Below are 25,315 nucleotides of genomic sequence, written 5' to 3'. Positions count from 1 at the left end.
TTTCTGCCAATTAGAAGTTAAAAATATGTTGTTTTAGTTTTCATTTGCATTTATCTAATTAGTGTGGGCTAGCATATTTTTATATGTTGAAGAACCACTTCGATTTCCTTAACGGAAGGCAATGTTTTATGGTTTTTGTTTTTTTCCCCATGCTGAGTTGTAGGTCTTAAAAAAAAAAGAATTGATTCCTTTACTTTTAGGAAATGACCATTTGATCTGGTTCACCTATTTCTCCCAGGTTGTTTGTTTGTTTTTTTCTAAACCTGCGGTTGTGAAAGACAGAAATTGCTTATTTTATTTGCTCACTTACCTATGAATTACAAATTTTAAGTGGTTCTTAATGTTTTCTCTTCATCAGGACTCTATAAAAATTTTTTTTCATGGGCTGGGAAGGTGGCTCAGTGGTAGAGTGTTTGCCTTGCATGCATGAGGCCCTGGGTTCGATTCCTTAGTACCACATAAGCAGGAAGTGGCACTGTGGCCAAGTGGTAGAGTGCTAGCCTTGAGCTGAGGAGCTGAGGGACAGCGCCCAGGCCCAGAGTTCAAGCCCCATGACAACAAAAAAAAAATTCCACTCCCTACTTAGCATTTTATTGGTTCCATTATTTTATATTCAAATCTCTATCCATCTGGAATGTATTTTACTGTGAGGTGTGAAAAGAAGATTTGACTTTATATTTCTCCAGATGGCTTCCCAGTTGTCATCATTTATGGAGTAATCTGTCTTTACCCCAATGATGAATGAGCCAGTAAGTAATAATCCTAGGTAGGTATGTGGGTCTATTTCTGAATTTTCTTTTTCTGTCGGGCATACGGCTTAAACCCAGGGCTTGGGTACTGTCCTTGAGCTCTTTCATTCAACGCTAGCGCTCTACCACTTTGAGCCACAGTGCCACATCTGGTTTTCTGGTGGCTCATTAGAGATAAGCGTCTCATGGAATCTCCTGCCTGGGCTGGCTTTGGACCACGATCCTCAGATCTCAGCCTCTTGAGTAGCTAGGATGACAGGTGTGAGCCACCAGCGCCCCACTATTTCTGAGTTTTCCTCTTAGTGATCATCTACCCTTTGTGCTATCTCATTTGGCCTTGGTACACCCATAGATGCTTTTGTACTAAGTCTTCCAAAAATACAAGCAATTCCTATTTGGTGGACAACGTGTAGATTTTGTGGTGGCTTCTGTTTGGATTCATATTGGAAGATGGAGAACGATAGAAAAGAAGGCTGTGGTGGTCAGGAGGGTTTGCTCTGAGATTAGGCAACATCACTTTGGCCCTCAGCATTCAGAGGTTTCAAATTGCTATATTTGGAAAGCCAGGATGAAAAAACAAAATGAGTTGACCTCCTGTCTGGTGAGGGGACAGATGATGATGATAATAATGATAATATCAGTGATTACAAACTGCCACACTGGTGGCGCCCGCCAGTTTAAGGAGGTTATTACATTGATCTTTACAGCATCTGACAAATTAGCATTTTTATTCCCCTCTTACATCAGAGGGAAGTGGAGATGGTACAAGATGAAGAAGGGATTTGAACTCAGTGAGGACGGGCTCTTTGCAGGGCATTATGGGAATCTGATCTCATCCTCTTGGTCTTTCCTGGCTGCCATGTTATGAGTAGCTTTGCTTACCTCTCTCCTCTTAGGGAGACAAAGCAATGGGCCATTGGTTCATGTACGGGAATCTCCAACTTCAGAAGCCAAAACAAAACCTTCTCTCTTTATCAGTTATTGTTTTTTTTAAGGTAATGGAACGTTAACGCACGTGCATTTGTTAAAATCCTACCAGGGTGCACTTAAATGCGTGTATGTCAATCCATGTGGATTGTATCCAAAGAATCCAAACAGATGTTGGAGTCCACTTCATGAAAATCATGCTGGAATATTTAAGGGGAAGTAGACTAACTCCTGCGATTTTCTTTCTAGTTTTTAACCATGTTTCCTAGTTGTGCCCAGGGTTTTCGGTTCAACATGCCCATGCCCATGTACTGTACAGCACATCTTGATCTCTCACCTCTTTGATGGGTCTCCCCTTCCTGGCTCTCCAAACCTCACCCGTCCAGTTGAGTTTCCATCTTCACGCGTGGACATAGAGTATTGTCACTGTGTTTGCCGACCTTCTGGGGTTTACTTTGAAATGAACCAGGGATGAGATGGACTGAGGGATAGATAAAGGAAGGGAAAGGCGGATAGAGGCATAAATTCATTCAGCTTAGTGGAATGCTAATGAATGAATGCTGCTGTGTGTTAATAAATTTCATAGTATAATGCTGGGAAAAATGATTAAGATCAAACAAACTTTCCCAAAGCTATGTCCTATATTATAATACTTTACACACACACACACACACACACACACACACACACACACACACACACCCCTGTGGTCTAGATATGTGTTTTCACTATTCTACTATACCACTCAGTTACATGGTGTCATCTCAGCAAGTTTGGTAGAAGGGTTTATTGGTCCTGGCGTTCCCAGCCACCTGTTCTTCATTCTCTCAACAGGGGGGGCTTGATAGAACCAGCACGGTTCAGTGAGTGAAGGTATGTGAACAATCCATCACAGGGGACATCATTAAACATTCCCCCAGCAGTCTCTGTCTGTGTGAAAAGCTGGCCTCCTTCTCATTGATCAAGGGGAAAGACGAAACCCATTTGGGCGACAGCTCCTTAGGCCCTTCTTGCCCATCCATCTTGCTGCATCCACCCAACCTCTGCTGTGGTGTTCAAATGTACGCATATTATTCCAGAGTAACCCTTCATTAGAGAGCGTGGCTTCTGAAGGGTCTTTGGCGGGCTGCAAGGCTCGTTCAGAACACACACAGCTTCCACTGAGTGACAGAGTTCCTGAGGGAGCTATCACCCACGGCGTGGCCCAGGCCGAGTTTGGGCTAGCAGAGAATACGAACCCAGCGCTGTCGGAGGCCTGCCAAGAGGGTGGGGAGCGGAGTTTCTCCTCCAAACACCTCTTCTAAAAGTGGCACCTTTTCAATAATTGAAAAAAGCAATTTATTCTCATAATGATTGTGAGGACTGTGATGCATACAAATGAGAGGAAGCCAGGGTTCGCCTTGTAATGACAGGATAGACGCTTTTGAGGTCGAAGCTGGAGACCGGGTGAGGTGGCAGGTGCGTGTAGATTGTCTTCATTCCTCCCCTCCCCCTCCCCACTCCCCCCTCCCCCGCAACCTCCTATGCAGCTGAATTATTAGATGAGCAATTCCCTCCACTCCTCCTTGCTCTGTTTAAGGCAAAAAAAAGGGGCTGGGTTTAGCTCAAGAGGTAGAGAGTATGTTCAGGAAGCATCACGCCCCAAGTTTGAACTCCAGTACTACCACCCCCAAAACAGAATTTATCACGATAAGATGTTGTTATTTTGTGGCTAAGCTTTGTCCTGGCCTCATTCATGACAATTTGCAAACCAATTCTGTAAGGTAGCATTTACACTCACTGAAGAAAAGGAGGCTCAGAGAGTTATAAGGTAGTTCACCCAAGAGGACATAGCAGATATGGGTGACAAGAGATCAGAATGCCTCTGGTTTGGCTGAATGTGTTCTCTCTGAGTACTTCATTGGTACATATAATTTACATGCAGGAAGAAGATGAGGGTTTATTTTTGGTCTTCAAGTGTCATTAAAATCTGTAGACCCAAGAAGCAATGATAACATGATTCTAGTGCCATTTTTTTTCTGACTCTAGGAAGCGCTTCCATGGAACCAGGCTATTTGGGGGACGTGGAGATAGACAGTCCCCCATCTCCGTCAGCTTACGGATGGGGTTGGGAGTTCTGGCTCTGCGGGACGATGGGGAGACGAAACACTTCGCTCCGCTCAGGACTCTCCGTCTTCCTCACCGCCGTCTCTTCAGCCCTCCTCCGAACACCGTCTGTCCTAAAAATACACTTTGACATTATACACAAACATCGGAGAGACATTTATTTGGCCCTGACCTTTGTATGGTGTTTTTTTCTCCCCCTTTTTTGCTTCAGTGACACACAAATGGGACTGAATTATTTATAGGTCCACGGGGAAATCAAAGTTGCTTTTATTCTTATTGAAAGCATATCAGGAGGCAATGGCGAGCTGGGAGCTTCGGCTCTTCACAGAGTCCTGCCAGCTCGAACCAAGGCGCCCCAGTAAAGGTGGGGTGCACTCCGCAACTGGCATTTAGGAAATCTCCATAAACCAGGCCATTGATACCATTTGGATACCTCGTCAGGGAACAGAGCATCTGGAACCTTCTTGACTGGAAGAGACTGCGGGGAGAGTGAGGGAGAAGAGGGAGTCTACTGACTTCTTTCTTCCAATCAGCAAATGCATATTGGTGCTGGGAATTGGGGAGAAAGAGATGAATGTATTAGCTCATTTCCCTGCCCCCCCAAGGATTTCACAGATAATTACTTAGTGTCTGTGTCAGACATTGAGGTGTATGTAACAAGACTGAAAAAGCCCTGTTTTCATGGAACAGACACCATTCCTGACAGCAGAGAATTCAGAGTAAGGAGGTAGCAGAGCATCATCATGATCACCGTCACCATTACCCGCCAGGCCCCATCTGAATATGTTGTGGTTGTTGGAATTGAACTCCTGGAGTTACAGAACCAATCCTTTTGTCTCTGTGTTTCAGAAGCATACCACGCACGGAGCTCAGAGTTCGAATCCCAGTACTACTACTTCCCCGCCCGCCCCCAAAAATGGAGAAGGAAAAAAACCCCAGAAAGATAATTCTTGCTTAGTGAGACAACCAAGAGGTCTTGGAATTCATGCAAAATGCTCTGAAAGCTCCCCCTCCTTTTAAAAAAAATACCCCCATCCATTTTATTCACGGCAATGCAACGCGTTGGCTCTTACTGCTCAAGTCATATATTTCCCCTCAATGCTGAATTGATTTTTCTCTCTCTCTTTTTTTTTTTTTGTTCCTTCAGGGTAAATTTCTCGATGCATTTAGAAGGAAGACAGGGATGAGATTGTATTTAATTTTCAGATCACTTTCCCTCCATAAGGATCTCATCATAAAAAATGTCTACTTGCTAAGACAACAAGATGCTGATTCTGGGATGAGTAAAACGCAGCTCCTCCACGTCAGGGTCGTTGTTCCCATCATCACTCCGGTCCCCAAGCTGTTGGGAACTGGATGATCACGGAAGGTCCCAGGACTCTGGAAGGACATAGCCCATTGTGAAGATCAAGGAAACATCTGGCCACATTGGGGGAATCATGCTAAAAATACTTCTCTGTGTCAAGGCCAGTCACCCAGGATGGGGAGTCGTCAGACTGCTCTTCAATAGCACACGGAGCGGCTTCGGCACTATGCTTGGAACAGCATCTGAGCTCCTTGGAAGGACACAGGGAATGAGAACCTAAGGAATGCAGAGGCCGCATGGAAAAACTGGGGCCTCAGACACCTATTTCTTAATTTATTTTCACTCGGTGCCACCCTTGTGTTTTAGAGTACCAATATGAATCGATGATGTTGTGTGTGTGTGAGACAAGCTCACGAAGGTCATGACCTTTTGGGCATCTGTGTCTCCAGTGGAGACCCTCATACCCTCCCCCCTCCCCACAACTCTGCCTAGCAACTTATCACAGGCCACAGAATCGTCTAAATCTACTGCCACCCAAAGGGAGGAGAGCTGGTGTGACCTCTGCTTCACGGGGGGGAGAAAAACCGAGATGTTCACATCCTTTTCCATACCACGAGGGAATGGTGCCGTGGGGGTGGGGGTGGGGGCTTGGGACTCGTTTATGATTTGATTTCTGAGCAATTATTTTAGGTTTTAATGTCCCCTTATCTGGGAAGTGCTACCTTCAGCTCCGTTTCCCGAGCCATCTTGAAGGGTCACAGTGGATCACCGCGCGCTCTCTCTCCCGTGGCCGGACCAGACCTTTGGATCGCCTCCCGATCGGAGATTATTTATTTATTTTTGGATAAGCCCTTCATATCTGTGACATTTATTTTTCAAGGAAATTGGTTTCCTGCTTGATGTCTGAGGAGGTATTTGCTGAGATTCAGCCGCACTTCGGAAAGAACGGTGCGGTGACAGGGAGGGCTCTGAGTTCCGCTGCCAGGTGCTTTGCCTACATTATCTTTAATCCCCCCAGGCCGTCCGGCATGGCAAATACTATCTCTGTTTTGCAGATACTTTTTATTTATACCCTAACCTGTTCCAGGAGAGTTTGGAGAAGGCTTTGTAGGGATCATAAAATAGAGCGAGGGAAGAGGAGAGAAAAAGACTCTCACCCAGGCAGCGGGGGAAACAGAATCTCGAGGGCCTAGGAACTTTGAGTGCACCCATATGTGAGCCAAGTGGTTGAATGGTGATTTGAACTTGGATCTTCGGGTGCCTACGAGCTCTGAGGTTTGTATGAAGTCCAGCAGACAGTCTGCTGAGCACCTGCTATGTACAAGGCAAACCTCAGGTCTGAGTGGGCCATACAGGTACAAACTGTCTTTGCCTGGAAGGAGTTGTTAGCCTCGTGGGAAAGCCTGTCAAGCTACTTGGGAGGCAGAGATAGAGGATTGAGGTTTGAGGCCAGCCTAGGCATACAAGTTTGAGAGGCTCCCTTTCAATCGATGGCTGAGTGGAGAAGTACGAGTTTGCTACCCCGCTGACAGAGAAAACAGGATGGCCGGAGGCAGTCTCACATGGCCATCATCTCCAACTATCTGAGCAAGTACAAGAAGGAGGATCACAGTCCAAGGTGGCTGACCGGCATGGTTGGGGGGAGAGGGCTGCTGTGCTGTACACAGGCCAGTGAGCCTTTGCCACAGCTCGGATTCCACACTCCATGTCCAGAGAAACCCCCAAAAGCGTGTGAGCGGAAGATGACGCAAATCTCAGCGATCCCAGTTGGTAGCTATCTGGGAAAAAGGTTTGTGGGGGCAGCAAGACAATATGGGGGAGATCCATGGCAGGGTTCCTTCCTGAGCCGGAGGACCGCACTGGGCTTGGAATCTGGCACAGGAGGGACACGGCGAGAGGGCGTTTTCCTTCTCCCCATGAACCTTGGGACCTCTCCCGCTGCAGACTCTCTTAGCAAACCAAGCCTTGCTGCAGCAATCCTGATAGACGAGGCACCCATATCAAGCTGGCCTTAACCAAACAAGAGGATTTTCCCACCATTGAAAGGCATTGGAGATGGGATTGCGTGCGGTGGGAAACTTTCCCCACGATGGTAAGCTGCTTGCAACCTCATGGGAACTCATCTGCTGGGAATCTCCATGCTGGACAGGGAACGGAAGATGGCTGAGCTATAGACAGAACACCAATCAGGAGGCACCCACTGAGTCCGTCCATCTGCCCATCTTTCTCGCCTCTTTATTTTTCTTCTTCTACCCTTTCTGAAGCCCTGGCAACCTTATTTTGCATGTGCCAATCACCCGTACCACACCACCCATGGAAGGGTGTCCGACTTCAGTTTGAACACTGCCAGTGACGGGGATCTCACCACGTCTCATTCCACGCAGGCTCCGCTCTTACGATGAGGGAATTCACTTCTTCAACATTCTCCGTGTTCCCTGCTTTGTGTTCCCCAGTGGCTATACAAACATTTTTCCCAGGAGCACCTCTTACACCCTGAAGGGGGTGCTAAGTTTCTCCTCTTCCTCCTCCTCCTCATTTTCCATAATTTTTTCTTCTTCCTCCTCCTCCTCCTCCTCCTCCTTCTTCTCCTTCACTCTCCCTTCTTTTCTTTCTTAGATTCTTACCAAGAGCCCACCTTTATGGAGCACTTACTTAGTGCCGGGACGGTCCCAGATGTACAGGTATGATGCTTTGTTGGCTCCACCATCCTGAACACTGGCACTGTTATTACTGCTGGTTTACAAACAAGAAAACAGAGGGTACATTGCCCAGTGCCACTCAGCAGTTAATGGCAGGGCTGAGCGGAGCTGGGGCTCAGATGTTCCACTTCAGTTTCCTCCTCTGTCCTCACGTCAAATACACCACTGGAGAGACAGGAAACAGACCCCCCTGAGACCTCCCTGGCCAGCCAGGGACCCTCAGCCTGGTACTCAGGGGATTAGAGAGTGGACGGCCCAGTCCAGCTCTTCACTTTGTCCCAGGAGGGGCTGTTCTGTTTCTGGTCCAGGCGGGCATTCTTCTGAAGAGAGCATGAGGTTGGTAAGATTCTCAACAGCAGGAGCCACAAATCCTAGGGAACCCTTATATGCAGGAGCTATAGCCCCCCCACCCCGAACCCCTCAGGGCTCCTCGCCTGTGTGCTGAGAGGGACAGGGAATCCAACCCCGTGAATAGCAGCTGGGGATAAGGCTCTAAAACGAAGTCCAGGGGTGAAGCTGGAGTTTCCCAGCATCACCCAGCTCAGAGACTGAGCGTTAACATCTTGTTATGTGATCTCTCCAGGTGTGGAGTTTACATGCCGTTTACCACGAGGCAGGTGTAGCCATGTGACCTGTGGTGGCCAATGGAATGTGGAGGAAGTGGCAGGTGCCAGCTCCTACTCTAGGCCTTCAGAGCTTTCACTCATGTCCTCTTGTACCTCTGCCATTGGAGACATTTTCCCTGGGTTGATTCTGCCCTTTGACCTTCCATGAATGAATAAACATGAAGTAGAGGTCAACCCCCTTTTCCTTCTTTTCCCCTTTCCATCGTTTGCCCTAGGGAAAGCAGTCCGCCATATTGTGAGGATACTCAAGCATTTCAAACAGAGGTCCGCTGCATAAATTACGTCTCTGGTCAGATGCCAGTGAGGACCTGAATTTTACAAATGGCTACGTGGTTTCTTGGAAGCAGAACCTCCTCTGATTGAGACTTCATCTGCTCAGAGACACAACAATAGTGCAACCACATCAGAGACACTGAGACACTGAGACACTGACCCAGCTAAGCTGCCCACAGGAATTGCCAGGTGATAAATGTTCATGTTTTTAGACTGCGCAGTTTCGAGGATAATTTGCTATGCATCACATCCACCCACCCACTAACTTCTGCCTACTTCTTATCGTCACATGAACAGTTCTTTCTCAAAGGAGGCTGGGAAATGTTTCAAACAAATCTGAACCAAACTGGGACTCTATATAAATAGTGAAGAAGGGGAGTTGAGGTACTGAAGGAAGCAAAACGTAAAGCTGTATGGGGTTGATAAGACCTGGTGGGCGACACCTCTGCTTGCTTTATTTTTTCCTTCCTGTTTGGGGTGTTGAGGAAACAATTCAGTGAGTGTTTTTTCCTTAGCTCCCTTCTTTCACAGAAACTTCCAAGAGAAGGAAAGCTATGCCCATCCCCTCCTGCATGCCGGTCGGTTGCAAAGTTACTGGTATCATCCATCAGCGATTTAATTTCTTAAGAGGACTTTAATTTAAGGACCTTCCTCCTGCCCACTGGCACGGCTATGTGAGGACTGGGAAGGATTTAGAGCCTTTTAATTTTTTATAATGGACACATTCTCTTTCATTTCTTTTTGAGAGAAAAGGGACCCAGATGCAATCATAATATTTCATGTCATATACTTGAATATCTGCCATAGGAATATTTAACTTTTTATGCTAATTAAACAGGGGGCACAATGCTGGTTTTATTTGTGCTCCCTATACATAATCAACACCCCAAAAGCCTTTAACTGCTATGCCCAATGGGAAGAAAACTAGTACTGGTTGGTGACCTACTGTGTGCCAGATGTTTATATATATATATATATATATATATACATATATATACACAATATATATATTATATTATGGTTAATATGTAGTCACTATATATTGTATATTATATATTTTACATATTGACTATTTCACATGCACACAATGGCTTGATGTGTAGACATGATCACTGCGTCCATTTTATAGATGGGATGCATGGAAGAGACTTTACAGGGGAGGTTGAGAGTTGAACCCAGGACTCTGGTTTCCATGCCCATGTTGATAAATGGTCACTTGTCCTCTGACCCCAATGGAAAAAGGACAGATTGATCCTTCCCAACCAGCATTTAACTCACCTCCCATTAGTTGATTTCTTGACCCAGTTAAAAGAAAAGTTAATTTCTGAACTTTTAGGCATTTGCATAAGGCCTAATTGTATTTTAATATTTCATGCTCTGAGAAACGTATGAAGAATTAGTGCCCATCCTGAGCTAAATACCACATTCCGGCCAGCCCTTGTGGTATGAGAACTGTGGCCTTTGGGATATTCCTGAACTTTTCTCCTAATTATTGCCATGTGGATGCTGCTATTCATGGAACTTGTCTAGACTTTACATTAAAAAAAGAAAAGATTTAGAAAAGAGGAGATCTCACTTTTCTGGAAACATTGATGGGAAGACTAATTGAGGATGGCCTGTGGCTTGTTGAGAGACCAATCTCAACCCTAGTTTAGTTTAGGCAGCAGGGATTTCTTTCTTTCTTTCTTTCTTTCTTTCTTTCTTTCTTTCTTTCTTTCTTTCTTTCTTTCTTTCTCTCTCTCTCTCTCTCTCCTCCTTCCTTCCTTCCTTCCTTCCTTCCTTCCTTCCTTCTTTTCTTTCTTTCTTTCTTTCTTTCTTTCTTTCTTTCTTTCTTTCTTTCTTTCTTTCTTTCTTTCTTTCTTTCTTTCTTTCTTTCTTTCTTTCTTTCTTTCTGTCATTGGGCTTGAACTCTGGGCATTGTCCCTGAGCTCTTCAGCTCAAGGCTAGTGCTCTTGAACCACAGTGCCACTTCTGGCTTTCAGGTGGTTAATTGGAGGTAAGAGTCTCACAGGGACTTTTCTGCCCAGGCTGGCTTTGAACCATGATCCTCAGATGTCAGCCTCCTGAGTAGCTAGGATTACAGGCCACTGGCACCCCACAGCAGGGTTTTCCTTACTAAAGGTTTTATTTTCTAGTTATATAACGTTAAGCTTTCTTGGGAGATCATTTTAGATTCACATGGAGTGGTAAGAGTGAATTCAGACAGATACTGCCTGGTCCTGTACCCAGTTTTCTCTCATTACATTTTTCTTCTTTTCTTCACAACATTAGCATTGTTCATGGAAACAAGAGATTCTTTTCTTATTTCACTTTTCCCCCCTTTTTCTCCTTTGTCATTGTTTTGGATTTCTGTGTCTTTTGTCTTATATGTAAGTATATCTGTTTGAGGGGAGGACAGAATGGTGGGACAAAGGGTGAACAAACGCAGTGGTGATACTCACTAGACACTATGTTAAAAATGAACTACACAAGTTGTAGGAGAGGGAAGTCGAAAGGGAAAAATTGGGAGAAAAGGAGGGAAGAGGTGACTGTTAAAAAAGAAATGTACTCATTATCTGACTTATGTAACTGTAATCCCTCTGTGCATCACCTTTGTAATAATATTAAAAATAAAAAAGGGGGCTGGGAAGGTGGCTCAGTGGTAGAGTGATTGCCTTGCATGCATGAGGCCCTGGGTTCGATTTCTCAGCATCACATAAGCAGAAAAAAAAAGCCAGGAGTGGCGCTGTGGCTCAAGTGGTAGAGCACTAGCCTTGAGCTGAAGAGCTGAGGAATAGCACCCAGACCCAGAGTTCAGGCCCCACGACTGGACCCCCCCCCTCAAAAAAAATAAAGTCAACTTGGATTCCTAATCTCTTAGAGAATGATTTTTTTCCCTTGCCGGGTAATAGTGGTGCATACCCTGTAATCCCTGCAGTTGGGAGACTGAGGCAGGAGGACCACAAATCACTCCATGCTACATAGAGAGACTTTGCCTTGGGAAAAGAAGAAGAAGAAAAAAAAGGAAACTATTTTCTTCAAATTTTCTTTAGATGATATGGAGGATTTATGTAATTTCGGTGTTCTGTTGATCTGCTGGTGCTGGAGTCAGAATTTTGAGGAACATCTGTGTCCATTATTCTAAAACTTTGCAGTTCAAACTTTGCAAGTTTGAACAACCTCCTCCTCCTCTTCCTCCTCCTCCTCCTCCTCCTCTTCCTCCTCCTCCTCCTCCTCCTCCTCCTCCTCCTCCTCCTCCTCCTCCTCCTCCTCCTCCTCCTTCTCCTTCTCCTCCTCTTTCCTCTCCTCCTCCTCCTTCTTCTCCTTCTCTGATCATGGGGCTTGAAATCAGGGCCTGGGTGCTGTCCCTGAGCTCTTTTGCTCGAGGCTAGCATTCTACCAATTTGAGCCACAGCTCCACTTCCAGTTTTCTGGTGGTTAAACTGGAGACATGAGTCTCCTGGTCTGGCTTTGAACCATAATCCTCAGATCACAGCATTTTAAGTAGCTAGTAGAGTAAGTATTGATGTAAGGTGGCTGAGCCTAAATAATTTCTTGCAGACATCCTAGGGAGGAGATGAGGGACTGTCCACCCAGCTCCAAGGCCTAGAGAGGAGACAAGCCATCCTTTGAGGTGCAGATGCCTGGCTCAATGGGGTGAGCCAGGAGGGCTCTATTTTAGAGAAATGCAGATGTCATAGTCTTAGGAGAGCTGTGCAGATAGAGAATGCTCTGATTCTGCATTTATTAGCTTCCTAAATGGCTTAAATACCAGCCTCTGAAGTAGCCTTTAAGTATACTCTATAAGGAAGGTTAAGGCCTATCTTCCTTAGATGGAAAAGTTCTGCTGGTACCTGAGTCTGTGCATTTAAGGTCTGCCATCTTGTCTTCTGATGGTTCCCCCCCACCCCACTTCTCAGGTGATGGACATACCTGGATCCCTGGATACAGGGGCTGGCACTTGGCTGATAGGTTACTGAACCTGTCACTCCAGTGCCTAGGAGTGGAAGTGTCCTATGACCCTGCCCTCCTCTACCCAGATCCTATTTAGGCCCAGAGGGAAATAGGCGTGGAGAAGCCAAGCCACACGTGTCTCCATGAGCCGCTCTATGTCCTGTCTCCTGGCTCCTCTCCAGTCATCATGGTGTCCCGGTTCAGCTCTCCATCAGGGCTGAATTGGTTTGTTGGTATTGTGTTTGTTCTTTCTCTCTGGCCTGTTTCCTAACCGTGTTATGTGTATTTTGGTGGCTGCAGGCCTTTGTAACAAGTCTGCCTGCGGCCCGCTGACTGTGTCATAAAGACTCCAATATTCCATCTTCCCAAAATGTGGCTTCTGGGATAATTCACCTGATAGCAGTGTGAGCTAGTCTGAATCTTCTTAAGGCTCACAAAGGACAAAGGCCACTCCTGACATGAAAACAAAAGTTTGGATTATCAAGGGTGAAGCTCTGTTGTTGATTTCAACAATGTCACCTTAGCCATTGTAGGATGTTGGCCGTTATAATGACGGAAGGCACACTGAACCACGAAGGGATGGTGGTAGGCAACTTCCAGGAACTCACATATATCTTGATTAAATTCTTCTCCCTGGAGCTGGGCAAGATCCATCTATAGTTTTTGTTCATGATGTTTATTTACTTAATGTTTTCTACGGTGGACAGGAAGGGACTGGAGTTATGCTGTCCAATACTGTTCCAGTCATCTGTGGCTTCCTTACAAAGCATCTTAGGCTCAGTGGTGTAATTCAACCACCAGCTTATTATTCTCAGATACTGTAGGTCATAATTCAGGCCAGGACATAGTGAGGTGGTGCTAGTCTCAGCACCATGATGCATGGGGGTCTCAGTCCTTTGGTCTCAAGAAGCAGGATGACTTTGTGTGAGGACAGGTGTCTGTGTATTCAGTGTGAGGCCTTCCCTCACGTTCTGACCTTTTAAGTGACTACTTTGCAAAAGGTCCAAGCTATGATGGTACTGGGTATAAAGACTCTGGGATGTAAACTGCATACTTTTTTTCTTTCTGCAAATAGAGAAGAGCTGTATTGAATACACACCCTTTTATCAGTGCATTGGTTGTCTGTTAATGCATGAAAAAAGATGAAACTCCTAAATCTATAAGTCTGAAAAAATTAAGCCTATGTCATCGTCTCAATTCTATGGAAGGGGAATTTGGGGGAAGCTTAATTGAGTAGTTCTGGCTCAGGGTCTGTCTTGAGATTGCCGGGCGCAATGTCAATTTTTTTTTTAATTAAAAAAGAAAACATATCCGTCAGGATTATGATTATCAAAAGGCTGGACGGAGGCTGGAGCATTCACGTCCAAGGCGACTCCTGTTTTGTGTTATGACATAGGTTGGTAGAAGGACTTGTCTTTGTAATCACACATGTCCTGGCCGCAGGGCTGCTTGAGTGTCCTAACAATATGGTGGCTGGATTCAGAGAGCCGAGAGTAGGCAAGGGATGTTTAGGCCCCAAAAGTCATGTGCCACCATTTCTAAAATACCCTATTGATTTCAGGTCAGTCTATTTGACACATGAGTGAACTCTAAGAGCATCAATTCTAGGAAGTACTGATGGGCACCATTTTGGAGGGGTGGTAATAGAGTGATGTCCATGAGCTGGAAGCTCATTGAGACACAGAGCTTCTTCACAACAATCCCTGTTTCTCAGAAAGCACTTCCAGCATCCCTGTTTTTCTCTGAGCGCTCATACACCTGGGAAGTATGCTCTCTGTGATTTGGATTCTGTTTTCTTTTCCATTGTGAGTGTCTTGTTAATGCACAAGACCCACTTCACCACGAACCTTTATTCTCTCACTGAATGGAAAGTAATCTCTCCCCCAACCTGGGCCCGAGGGTGAAGAGGGGCTTAATTCTGAGAACTCATGAAAAGACACAAAGACAGTGCCACTTCGGAACCCTTGGGGTCTCCAGGCTGATTAGAAAACAAAACAAACATTGTAAAATAATTAGGCCAAGCTTGAGAAACCTCCGGAGGAAGCTGGAAGTCAGGCCGGTTGGTGATAAGGATATTGCTAAACAAAGAGTATTTCAAATGGAGAGCAATGCAGGGAATGAACCAAGCCTATGGGAGAAAGAAAAGGAGGCCCTCTTAGCTTCTGGGATGACTGGAACCCCAAGATACAGCCGAAAGTATGCCACATTCAGATCTCGCTGCGAAGGGTAATTTCAGGCCAACTGCCTGAAGAGAGGGAGGAAAGAGGAAGGGGAAATTGAGGAATCAAAGCAAAGGATCATGGGAGAACAGCCCCTTTGTTCCTTCCCTGGGGATCTTGCCTGTATCTCTGGTTGGGGAGGAGCCATGAGCGCCTAGGCGCGGTGAGCTGTGGGCCCTGTGCTCAGCAAGTGTGGCCTCTAGCCGTGGGACTGAGCTGTCAACCTATCATGTTGCTCTACCGTGGGCGAGTGAGGCGGGGCAGGGAGGCAGCCCCCCCAGCCCAAAGGCCAGAATAGAGTTCCTGAAGGAGACGAGGAAGCCAGAGCTGAAATTACAGCTTGTTTGTAGGACTGGAAGAGCAAGGAGGACACACAGAGAGAGGACCTGCGGCAAATGCCAAGATGGGAGAGGGAGAAGGAGAAGGAGAGGGAGGGAGAGAGAGAGAGAGAGAGAGAGAGAGAGAGAGAGAGAGAGAGAGAGAGAGAGAGAGAGAGAGAGAGAGAGAGAGAGAGAGAGAGAGAGACTGTGGGAGGCACTTAGGGGAAGGCAGAAAGCCATGGGAAGGATAGTGTCCAAGAGCTCCCAACCACGCAAGGAGGATGGATGCGGGAACTAACTAACATTATGGAGATGTGAGAGCAAAGCTTCCCGGAGTTGAAATAATGACCAGGCCGAGGCCAGAAGTGTCAGGCTCAGGTCTGTCAGGTTTTAGAGATGTTGCCCGGAGTTAGCACGCATGCCTGTAATCACACCTCACCTGCCATTCCCAGCTTGGGTGCCACCCGTGTGAGGATCCCCAGTGGGTACTGTCTTTGTGAAGCATCCAGGCCCAGCACCTGCCCTCTGGGACCTGTGTTCTAACGGTGATTTCAGGACCACGGCCAAGGGCCTGTAAGCTCTCTCACCCTTCTGAATTCCAAGTACTTGGGAAACTCATTTGCGATTCTTTGGCAGCAGAGAAAGGAGAAAATGTGCTTGACTTGCTCTTTTCTTTTTCTTTTCTTCAAGACGCTCAAAGGTCATTTTGCAAGCAAGCCTAGTACCTCTAGACGGGTCAGTTCCTGGTCTGAAGATAGGATATGATTGCTTCTATCTGCTGAAGCTGGTGTTTCCTTCTTGCAAAAGAGAACTGAGTGGGCTTGTCCTGGGTCTTGAACTCAGGGTCTGGGCATTGTCCATGAGCTTCTTTTGTTCAAGGCTAGCACTCTACCACTTGAGCCACAATGCCACTATTTTTTTTGTAGTTTAGTTGAAATAAGAGTCACATGGACTTTCTGCCCAGTCTGGCTTCTAACTGCAATCCTCCGATCTCAGCAAGGGTTACAGGTAGCTAGGATTACAGGTGTGAGCCACTGGCACACCTGCTGTGAGTTCTGTTTACATTTTTTATTGTTATTATAAAGGTAAGAGACAGAGGAGTTACAGTTACATAAGTCAGGTAAAGAGTACATTTCTTTTTGGACAATGTTATCCCTTCCCTGGCTCACTCCCAGTTCTTTTCCCCTCAAGAGTTTCATTTTCAAAAGCCTTGGTATGCTCCGTTCTTCTGCAGTGCTGACCTATGGCTTCTAACCTCATCCAAGACAGATTGTGATTCAGTCATGATGACTATGACTGCGATTTTAGGGTTTTCAGGAAGGTCGGCCAGGGTGGCTCATGCCTGTAATCCCAGCTATTTGGGAGGTAGTGTGCATGTGTGATTCCAGCCACGTAGGAGGCCAGCCTTGAGTGAACACGTGAGATCCTTATCCAAAAATCACTAAAGCAGGAAAGGGTTAAGGGAGAGACTCAAGTTCTAGAGCACCACTCAGCAAGCATGAGGCCCTGAGTTCAAACCCCAGTACTGCCGATAATAAGACAAAGGGGTGTCAGGGAACCACTGGCCAACTGCATGACTCCATGATGCATCCCAGAGACAGGAATCCATTTTTGTTGTGGGTAGAGACCGTGACGTGCTGAAAACCACACCTGCTGTGTGTTTTATGTGGAATCTTCATTTCATCCTTGTAATTCTATTATGGGATGAGCTTCGTAGAGGGTCAAAGGGGGTCCTATTTTACGTGCAAGCAACCAGAATGTGGACGTGCCATTTGAACTGGGAACTCTGTAGCTTCCAGAGGTAGACTTGTTCACCTCACAGACTGCTTCTATTAGAGATTCCTTGCTTTGCACTCAGCCTCACTGTTTCTGTGGGGGAGAGGATTTGATTAATGAGTCCCTGAAACTTCTCTGGTTGGAGAATGAAGTTCCAAACCGAGGCAAACGACTAGATCCACAGTTAATTCCAAAGGCCCACTCAGCTAGGGCTTGTCAGAGCTTGCTTGGGAACCTGGTGATAGAGTTCCATTGTGGGATGGATATCTGAATAAACGAGCAAGCCAGTGGCTGGGCATCCTCCTCTCTGGGCGGAGCTATGCAAAGCAGCATCCTCTCTGGGCGGGGCTATGCAAAGCAGCATCTGGTCTGGACAGTGGGAGGGGCTGAGCGCTCAGTGGCCTTTCAGCCTCTGCTGGTCCAGCCTGGGCATCTGCAGAGACCTCCCTGTTCCAAATGCTGTGCAGACCCACAGCATCGATGTCAGGTGGGACTTTGTGAGGGAGGAAGGTCTCCCAAGGTCCTCAGCCTTCTGCATCAGAACCTGCATTTTAACAAGGTCCCTGGGTGACTTGAATGCACAGTGCCAGTCAAGAAAAAGGAAGCAGAGAGGCTGAGATTTCGCCTCTGGCCACAGGCCAAGCACATGCTGCTGTAGGTCCCAGTGGGCTCTGATGTCCTTACCAGCTAGCTTGGGACTGTGCCTAGGAATGAATCTTGTGCATGGTGGAAAATGAGTGTCTCCTGTATCCAACTTCCCCCCGCCCCCTCCCAGTACCTTCTTCCCACTTCATGTACGTCTTTAAGGCAAACATCGGTATGAGAATTCTTGCGACATTAATTTTCTGCAACAAAGTGTTTTGTGGAGCAAATTCCATTAAGCGATTTGAATCCAGGATTTAATTTTCTATACAGTACACCTAAACCATTTCCACTTGTTTTTCCCATTAAAATGTTCATTTGCGCAAAATTGTTTTCATGGGATCAATTATTTCGCAACAAACATTTGACTTGCCAATCTCTTTTCTTATACATTTTTTTTTTCTGATTATGATGTCTGCTTTTTTTAAAGTATTTTTTCTTTGGGCTAAAAAAAAAGCTTTGTTCGTTTGTTTGTTTCTTTTGCAGCTCTCCTTTCTATCAAATTCAAACCTCTTGGATCACGTTTTGCAAGTCTACATTCTGCCGGCTACACTTACTTTTCTTCTCTGTCAACTTTCAGCTCATTAATAAGTTCTAGTCATTTATTTGCACTGTGTTTGTTTTTCAAGTTGCTGATCTTTTTTTTTTTTGCCAATCATATATGTGAGAAATAATCACCAGAATGCTAGCTCTAGAAGAATGGAATTTCTGAATTTTTCCTTTTGGTCATATCCTGGGGCCTTCAGCGTAGCAATAGCTACGGAAGATACTCCATCAATATCTGTCGGCAGAGAGAATAACACGCATCCATGAGCGACCCAAAGACTGATGGGAGAGAATAGGGAAGAGAAGATAGTGAGAGCACACACGCATGTGTGTAGGGGGAGCACACACGCACAAAAATTTAAGCACACTACCTTGTACACGCACACATCTGCACAGATGAAGACACACGGAGTCATGTATAGGCAAGAATGTGCAAACACATATACAGGTACACAGGCAAACATACCACAACATACATACATAGCCACGCACACAGACATGCATGTTCAGATAGGCACACAGAGGCACATCATGCATGTATGCACATATGTACACAGCTATGCATATGAAGCACAGACTTATTAACTCACTCAGAAACATCTATGCAGATTCACACAGCTACACTATACACAATGAAAGCACATGTATACCATACAGACTTGTATACTTTTATACAAATACACACAATGAACACATAGTCATCAAACCATCCCTAGGCACAAGTGCACAGAAATACACATGCATACACACATGTGGGAACAAACGTGTGGATAGACACATGTATGTGCACACACATACACATATAAACACTATAACACATGCACAGAGTCTACTGTTGTCTGATTTCTTTTCTCTTTTTTTTTTTTTTTGTGCTGGTTGAGGGGCTTGAACTTGCTGTCCTTGAGCTTTTTCCCCAAAGCTAGTGTTCTACAACTTGAGCCACAGCTCCACGTCTGGCTTTTTGGTGGCTAACTGGAGATAAGAGTCTCACAAACTTGCCTGTCCAGGCTGTCTTCAAACTGGGATCCTCAGATCTCAGCCTCCTGAGTAGCAAGGATTACAGGTGTGAGCCACTGGTGCTTGGCCTCATTTGGTATCTTTTTTCTTTTCTTTTCTTTTCTTTTTTTTTTTTTGTCTGGTCGTGGAGCCTGAACTCTGGGCCTGGGCGCTGTCCCTCAGCTCTTCAGCTCAAGGCTAGTGCTCTACCACTTGAGCCACAGCACCACTTCCGGCTTTTTTCTGCTTATATGGTGCTGAGGAATCGAACCCAGGGCCTCATGCATGCAAGGCAAGCGCTCTACCACTGAGCCACCTTCCCAGCTCCTTGGTATCTTTTTTCTTAACAAAAAAACAAACAAAACAAAGTACATATATTTTATTTTTTCATTGACACATTTCTATTTTCTGTTTCTACCACCTCCTACTTCTTGTCCATGAAACACACCAGCAGACTAGAACCTTCAGGAAGGCCAAAAGATATTCATCTGTTTGATTGGCTGCTGTATCTGCAGACAATGCCCGACACACAGAAAACCCTGTACAAATATTTGCTGCACATACAATGCATCCAATAGGATGTTTTAGTAAGAGCACAGGGCCTAGCGTGTACAAAGAACGCAACCAATGTTAGATTCATTATTATTATTATTAATTTCAAAGAAGCTACTTAATTACCCAATTTTCTGTCTAAATTGGCTCTTGAGTTGGAGTCAAATGTGTTCGCAGGAAGGAGGTGGGGGGGGGCGGCTCTTTGCTTGAGTCTCCTGCTGTGTCTGTAGACTCAGTACTTCCTGTGGGGCATAGCCAGCCATGACATTTATAAATCTCTGGGTTCTTAATCCCCTGCTGATCCTCAGAGAGAAGTATCAGTTTGTTGCTAAACGCATTGCCCCACTTTGAACAAAGCAATGAGGAAATAGCCAAAGCATACATAGATTCCCCATGGCTGTGGCATCTCTTCCATCATAAGAAGGAGGGGGCCGGCGCCAGCCAGGGATCAGACTTGTCCAGCCAGGGATCAGACTTGTCCCCTGTCATCCAGTGGGTGAGTGGTCACATGATAGGCATGGGAACACACATCCCTGTGTGTGTGTGTGTGTGTGTTCTGATCCCGTAGTCTTGTGCTTTTTTTCTTTGGGGGGGGGAGTGGATCTATTTGTTTTCAGGTGTCTCCTTCACACTGAGCTCAAGGTTTAAAGCCCCTGCATAAATCTTGCCAGCGCTTTGCCACCAGTCTGTTCTCTTCCACCTTCACCTTTACCAACAAGGCTTCAACACCCTCAGAGCAGTTCCTGCAGACTTAGCCCGGGGATCTTCTATCAACATGTAAACGGGTGACTCTGATGCACACATGGTGATTGCAATTCGTGGCTCGCAGCGGAGAGAATTAAGCCAGGTCCCTTCCTCATCAGTCAGCATTAAATGAGAACTGTGTGGCTGAGCAGGGTCTGGTTAGCGTCGTTAAGAAGGTCTGGGGTGCCCAGCTTGGTAAGGAAGAGCTCCTGTGATCTGGGGAGACAAATGCACATTTGTGTGTGAACATGAAAGCATGCCGCGGGAACCTTTGTTTTCTTGCAAGCCCTCCCTTTAAGCAAAGACCCCAACGTTAAGAGTCTCATTCCTTTAGGCCATTCTGTTTGGCAGGACATAAGAAAGGCAGCCGGGGAAAGCGACAAAGGCCAGAGCACGCTGAGTCATTGAAACTGCATTTGCTCGCTAGTGGCTGGTTATTTAAGAAAGAGCAAGCCATTTGAAATGAGATCAGAGAGTCCCATTCGGGCATACTTTGCATGCTTCCATCCTGCAGCTCGGTAAGGGCTCCTGTGGGCTCTTTGGCTTGCTGGAAGGTGCTCCATTAACAATTCTCAGCCAGAGAGGAGTTCATGGATCTTCAGATCTGCCTGGCATTTACTGAACCCCAGCAATGGGCTAGGGCTTCAGAGTCTTGTCTTTCAGGGTGTCATAGCTCAAGACAAGGTAAGTGTTTCCTACACATCACTGGCAAATACTTAAGGTGTGCAAATCCCTTAAGACTACGTGTGTATATACATGAGTATGCACGTGTGTGTGTATATATGCACTCCCTGAAAAATTACCACTAGCAAGCCGGGAGATGGTGGCTCATGCTTGTACTGAGGATTGTGGTTCAAAGCCAGCCCAGGCAGGAAAGCCTATGAGACTCTTATCTCCAACTAACCACCAAAAATCAAGAAGTAGAACTATGGCTTAAGTGGTAGAGCACTAACCTTTTGAAAAATAAAAAAAGCTTAGAGACAACACCCAGGCCCTGGGTTCAAGCTCTAGGACTGGCTGGCACATTTGTGTGTGCCCAAACACACACATACACACAGGAACTACAAATTTCAGAAGATTTTTAGTTATTCCTTGCTGTATTGTCATTTTTGTTTATTTTTCTCTTCTTGATCTTTAAACTTTATTGTGGGATCACACTGAGAATGAACCCGCTTTACGCCTAGAGAGGTCCGTAGGACCTGCCTCCAAGGATTTAATCAGCCATGGATTGAAACTATTCAGAACAAAATTGCTTCTGTGTCCAATGCAGACAGACTTATTAGCCTTGTCAGCTCTCCTTAAACAGCACAGGACAGAAACAATGCACATAGCATTGGCTTTGCATTAGGCAATGTAAACCACCTGCAGATGATTGAACCCGTACAAACAGATACACACGTTATGTGCAAATGTGGCACCATTTTCTAGAAGAATCCATGGATTTTTGGTATAGTAGAAGGTTCTGGAATGAATTCCTCCAGGTCACTGAGGGAAGATTGGAAACCAGGGCCTTGCTAATGGTTGCAGAGTTGTGTCACTGTCATCAGATTTATTATGAATAATTTCCGCATCCCCAGAAAGGAACTTTTTGTTCATTTGCAGTCGACCTGCAGCCTTCAACAGCCATCAATCTATCCTCTGTTTCCCTAGCTTCTCCTTTCCAGGATATTTCCTACAATGAAAGCATCGTCTGGCTTTTTCTGGTGGTTTATTGGAGATAAGAGTCTCATGGACTTTCCTGCCTGGGCTGGCTTCAAATGGTGACCCTCAGATCACAGCCTCCTGAGTAGCGAGGATTACAGGTGTGAGCCACCAGTGCCTGGCTCATATTTAAGCTTTGGCATTGACCTTTACTACGGAAGGCTCCTGGGCTGGCCTACGTTCCATGAAGTTCAAGCTTCCTCCATTTCTGGTCCACTTGATCATTTCAGTATCTGTGGAGATCTCCCATCGATCACCTCAGTGCATTTCCCTTCCTCTTGTCAGTCACCTTTTATGAGACTCTAAGAGTGCGATGGGATGAATCAGGCAAATGAATCATAGTGACAAGGACAGCGATGGCAGGGGGGCCACCATCTGGCGACCAGGTTACTGCAGAATGGGAACTTGTGCAACAGGTGCGCATTGCAACTTGGCACACGACGTCTGATTTAGTGACAGCTTGCTTTAGTGAAACTTGCATTCGCGACTGTCGAGACTCTCTGTGATGTCACCGTGGTCCCCTTGTGATATCACCACTGTCCCTTTGTGATGTCACCATTGTCCCCGCCCCCATTCTCTCAAGTGTAACCAAGATAGATCCGGTGTACACACGAAGGCGCCGTGTCATCGGTTCCATTTCCCCATCCACTCCCCACAGCCACTCCTGCCTTCTACACAGATGGAGAGAACGAGGCTGGGGCAAATGTGGAGAGACATGCTTAAGCCTCCATTGGAAGGGGTAAGGCCAAGATTTGAAGAGGAGGGCTCTCTTAACCCCACAGCCGGCTTCAGCAACTACTACATATGTACAGGCAAACACCCCAAGAGCATGGGTGTGGCTCCAATGGTCGAGTGCCTGCCTCACCATCTCAAGGCCCTGAGTTCAATCCCCAGTACTACCATATCACAAAGGAGGGGGAGAGCAGGTTGTGGGCGTGGAGAATGAATGGTCTGGGAGTGGAAATAGTGGGAGGAGCAGATTGAGGAAGGGGAGGGAATGTGGCTCCGCAGGAGCCAATGGTTCCTTAGGAATGGAAAAGCACACCAGGCAGAGGGAACGGCTTGCACAAAGGCCTGGAGGTGTGAATCAGCAAGTGCAATTGTTGGGATCACAGTGGATGAGGGTGATCAGAGGCTGGAGGTGTGAATCAGCAAAGTGCAATTGTTGGGATCACAGTGGATGAGGGTGATCAGAGGCTGGAGGTATGAATCAGCAAGTGCAATTGTTGGGATCACAGTGGATGAGGGTGGTCGGAAGCTGGAGGTGTGAATCAGCAAAGTGCAATTGTTGGGATCACAGTGGTTGAGGGTGATCAGAGGCTGGAGGTGTGAATCAGCAAGTGCAATTGTTTGGATCACAGTGGTTGAGGGTGGTCGGAAGCTGGAGGTGTGAATCAGCAAGTGCAATTGTTTGGATCACAGTGGTTGAGGGTGATCAGAGGCTGGAGGTGTGAATCAGCAAGTGCAATTGTTGGGATCACAGTGGATGAGGGTGGTCGGAGGCTGAGGAATAAGAGGAGCCTCAGAGAGGAGACTTGGGGGAGCCGGGGAGCATTCTAAGTGAGATCAGACTTAGCTCGGAGAGATTGCCTTGATCAGGAGGGATCGAGGGAGGTATGGGTGAATTCTGACAGGGCAGGTGAGATTTGAACAGATTCGCATCCATTGGGCAAGGATGAGTTTTGAGTGGGAATAACGGCGTTTGCCAGCTGTTCTAGAAACTCTGAGCAACCCCACCTCTCTCCCTGACTCCAAGCAGAATCCCACGGACCTGCCAAGGAGACTGAGGTTTCTAGAATCCTCGGCAGAGGCCAGAAAGAACACCAGTGCAGAACTGGACAGGGCTGTGCCCCCCTCCCCCCTCCCTCCTCCCCCCCCCCCAGCTGCCTGGCAGGACAGCTGCTGACGACGAATTCTGTCTCGTTGGCTGGCACAGCCTCCCTGGCCCGGAGAGCATTTATGGTTCCTTCTCCTAGAAGGGCATTTTGGGCCCCCAGTGAAGCGGCTGGAGTCATTATTCTTCTCGTAAAAGCTAAGGACTTGTTCTTCCCAGTTGGTTTATAGTTGGGTTTTAAGGGTAAAGAAGGGGGCAGGGATAAACTATTCCTGCTTTTCTAGGACCTCTATCTTTTGTCAAGGGCATGAAGATGCGTGTCCCGGTGAGTGTGGCTTAGAAAAGAACCCGTTAGTCAGTGCTCCACCGACTGCATTACCAGAGCGTTCCTCGGGCGCTGTGTGACCCCAGGAAGGTCACTGAACCTCTCTGGGTCTCAGCTGTGCCATCTGTGAAGTGGAGAGACATCTCTACCACCACCACCACCATCACTGCCACCACCAGCCGGAATCGTGTGACACAGGCTTCCGAGCCTGGATAGTGTCTAGAATAGAGTAAGACTTCACTACCCACGAGTCGGTTTCACAGCACAGCTGGGGCGTGTTGTGGACAGTGGGTTTTAGTCCCCATTGAGGGACCTTGAACCCATGGTCAACCAATGTGTGTTCTGGGATGTCAGGAGCAAAATCACCCAGCAACTTGTGAGAAATGCAAACTCTGAACCTTTCTCTTCCCCTCCAAGTCTCATCTGTCTCATCTGTGAAATGCAGGGGCTGGGCTGGCTGATCTCGTTGACTTCTTTTGATGGCTGGGTTCAGCATTTTTCTCCCATTGTCTAGTAACAGAGCCGAGCAAGCACGAGATGAAATCGACATAGAAGCCATGTCACTGGCAGAAGACTGGGAGCAGAGCCAGCTCAAACAGGAACGGGTTCCAGTGTTTTCTACCTGCAAGAAACATCTGGAAGCTTGGAAAGCCCTGAAGTCAACGTCATACCCCTGAACAATAGAACAGTAGCAGGTGCAGAATGCATGGGTGTGGGAGCAAGTCCCCCCAAGCGGACCCTAAGAACTACCAGCATTGTTTCTTATTAGCTGGGACCAGAATTCGGGTCCAGCCAGGCTTGTGAATTATTAGCCATAGATCTTTCTTTCTCTGATAGCTGCCCACCTCCTGGCCTCCCCTCAGGGAAGCCTTCTCCAGCGAAACTAGCTAAGTCCTTCACCTTACTTGAGCTGTGAGACTCAGTCTTTGGAAGAATGCTGAGTTACACAATGAGCCCAGTAAGTAGGTGCTGAAATAACTGAGCGAATGGCCAACTAGTGATCACGAAGGCCTTCGCGTTCACCGTCTGGTCTAAACACAG

The sequence above is a fragment of the Dipodomys merriami genome, unplaced genomic scaffold (genome assembly GCF_024711535.1).
Source record: "Dipodomys merriami isolate MVZ:Mamm:240054 unplaced genomic scaffold, mDipMer1.0.p SCAF_60, whole genome shotgun sequence".
Classification (NCBI taxonomy): Eukaryota; Metazoa; Chordata; class Mammalia; order Rodentia; family Heteromyidae; genus Dipodomys; species Dipodomys merriami.
Note: the sequence above shows the minus strand (reverse complement) of the source record.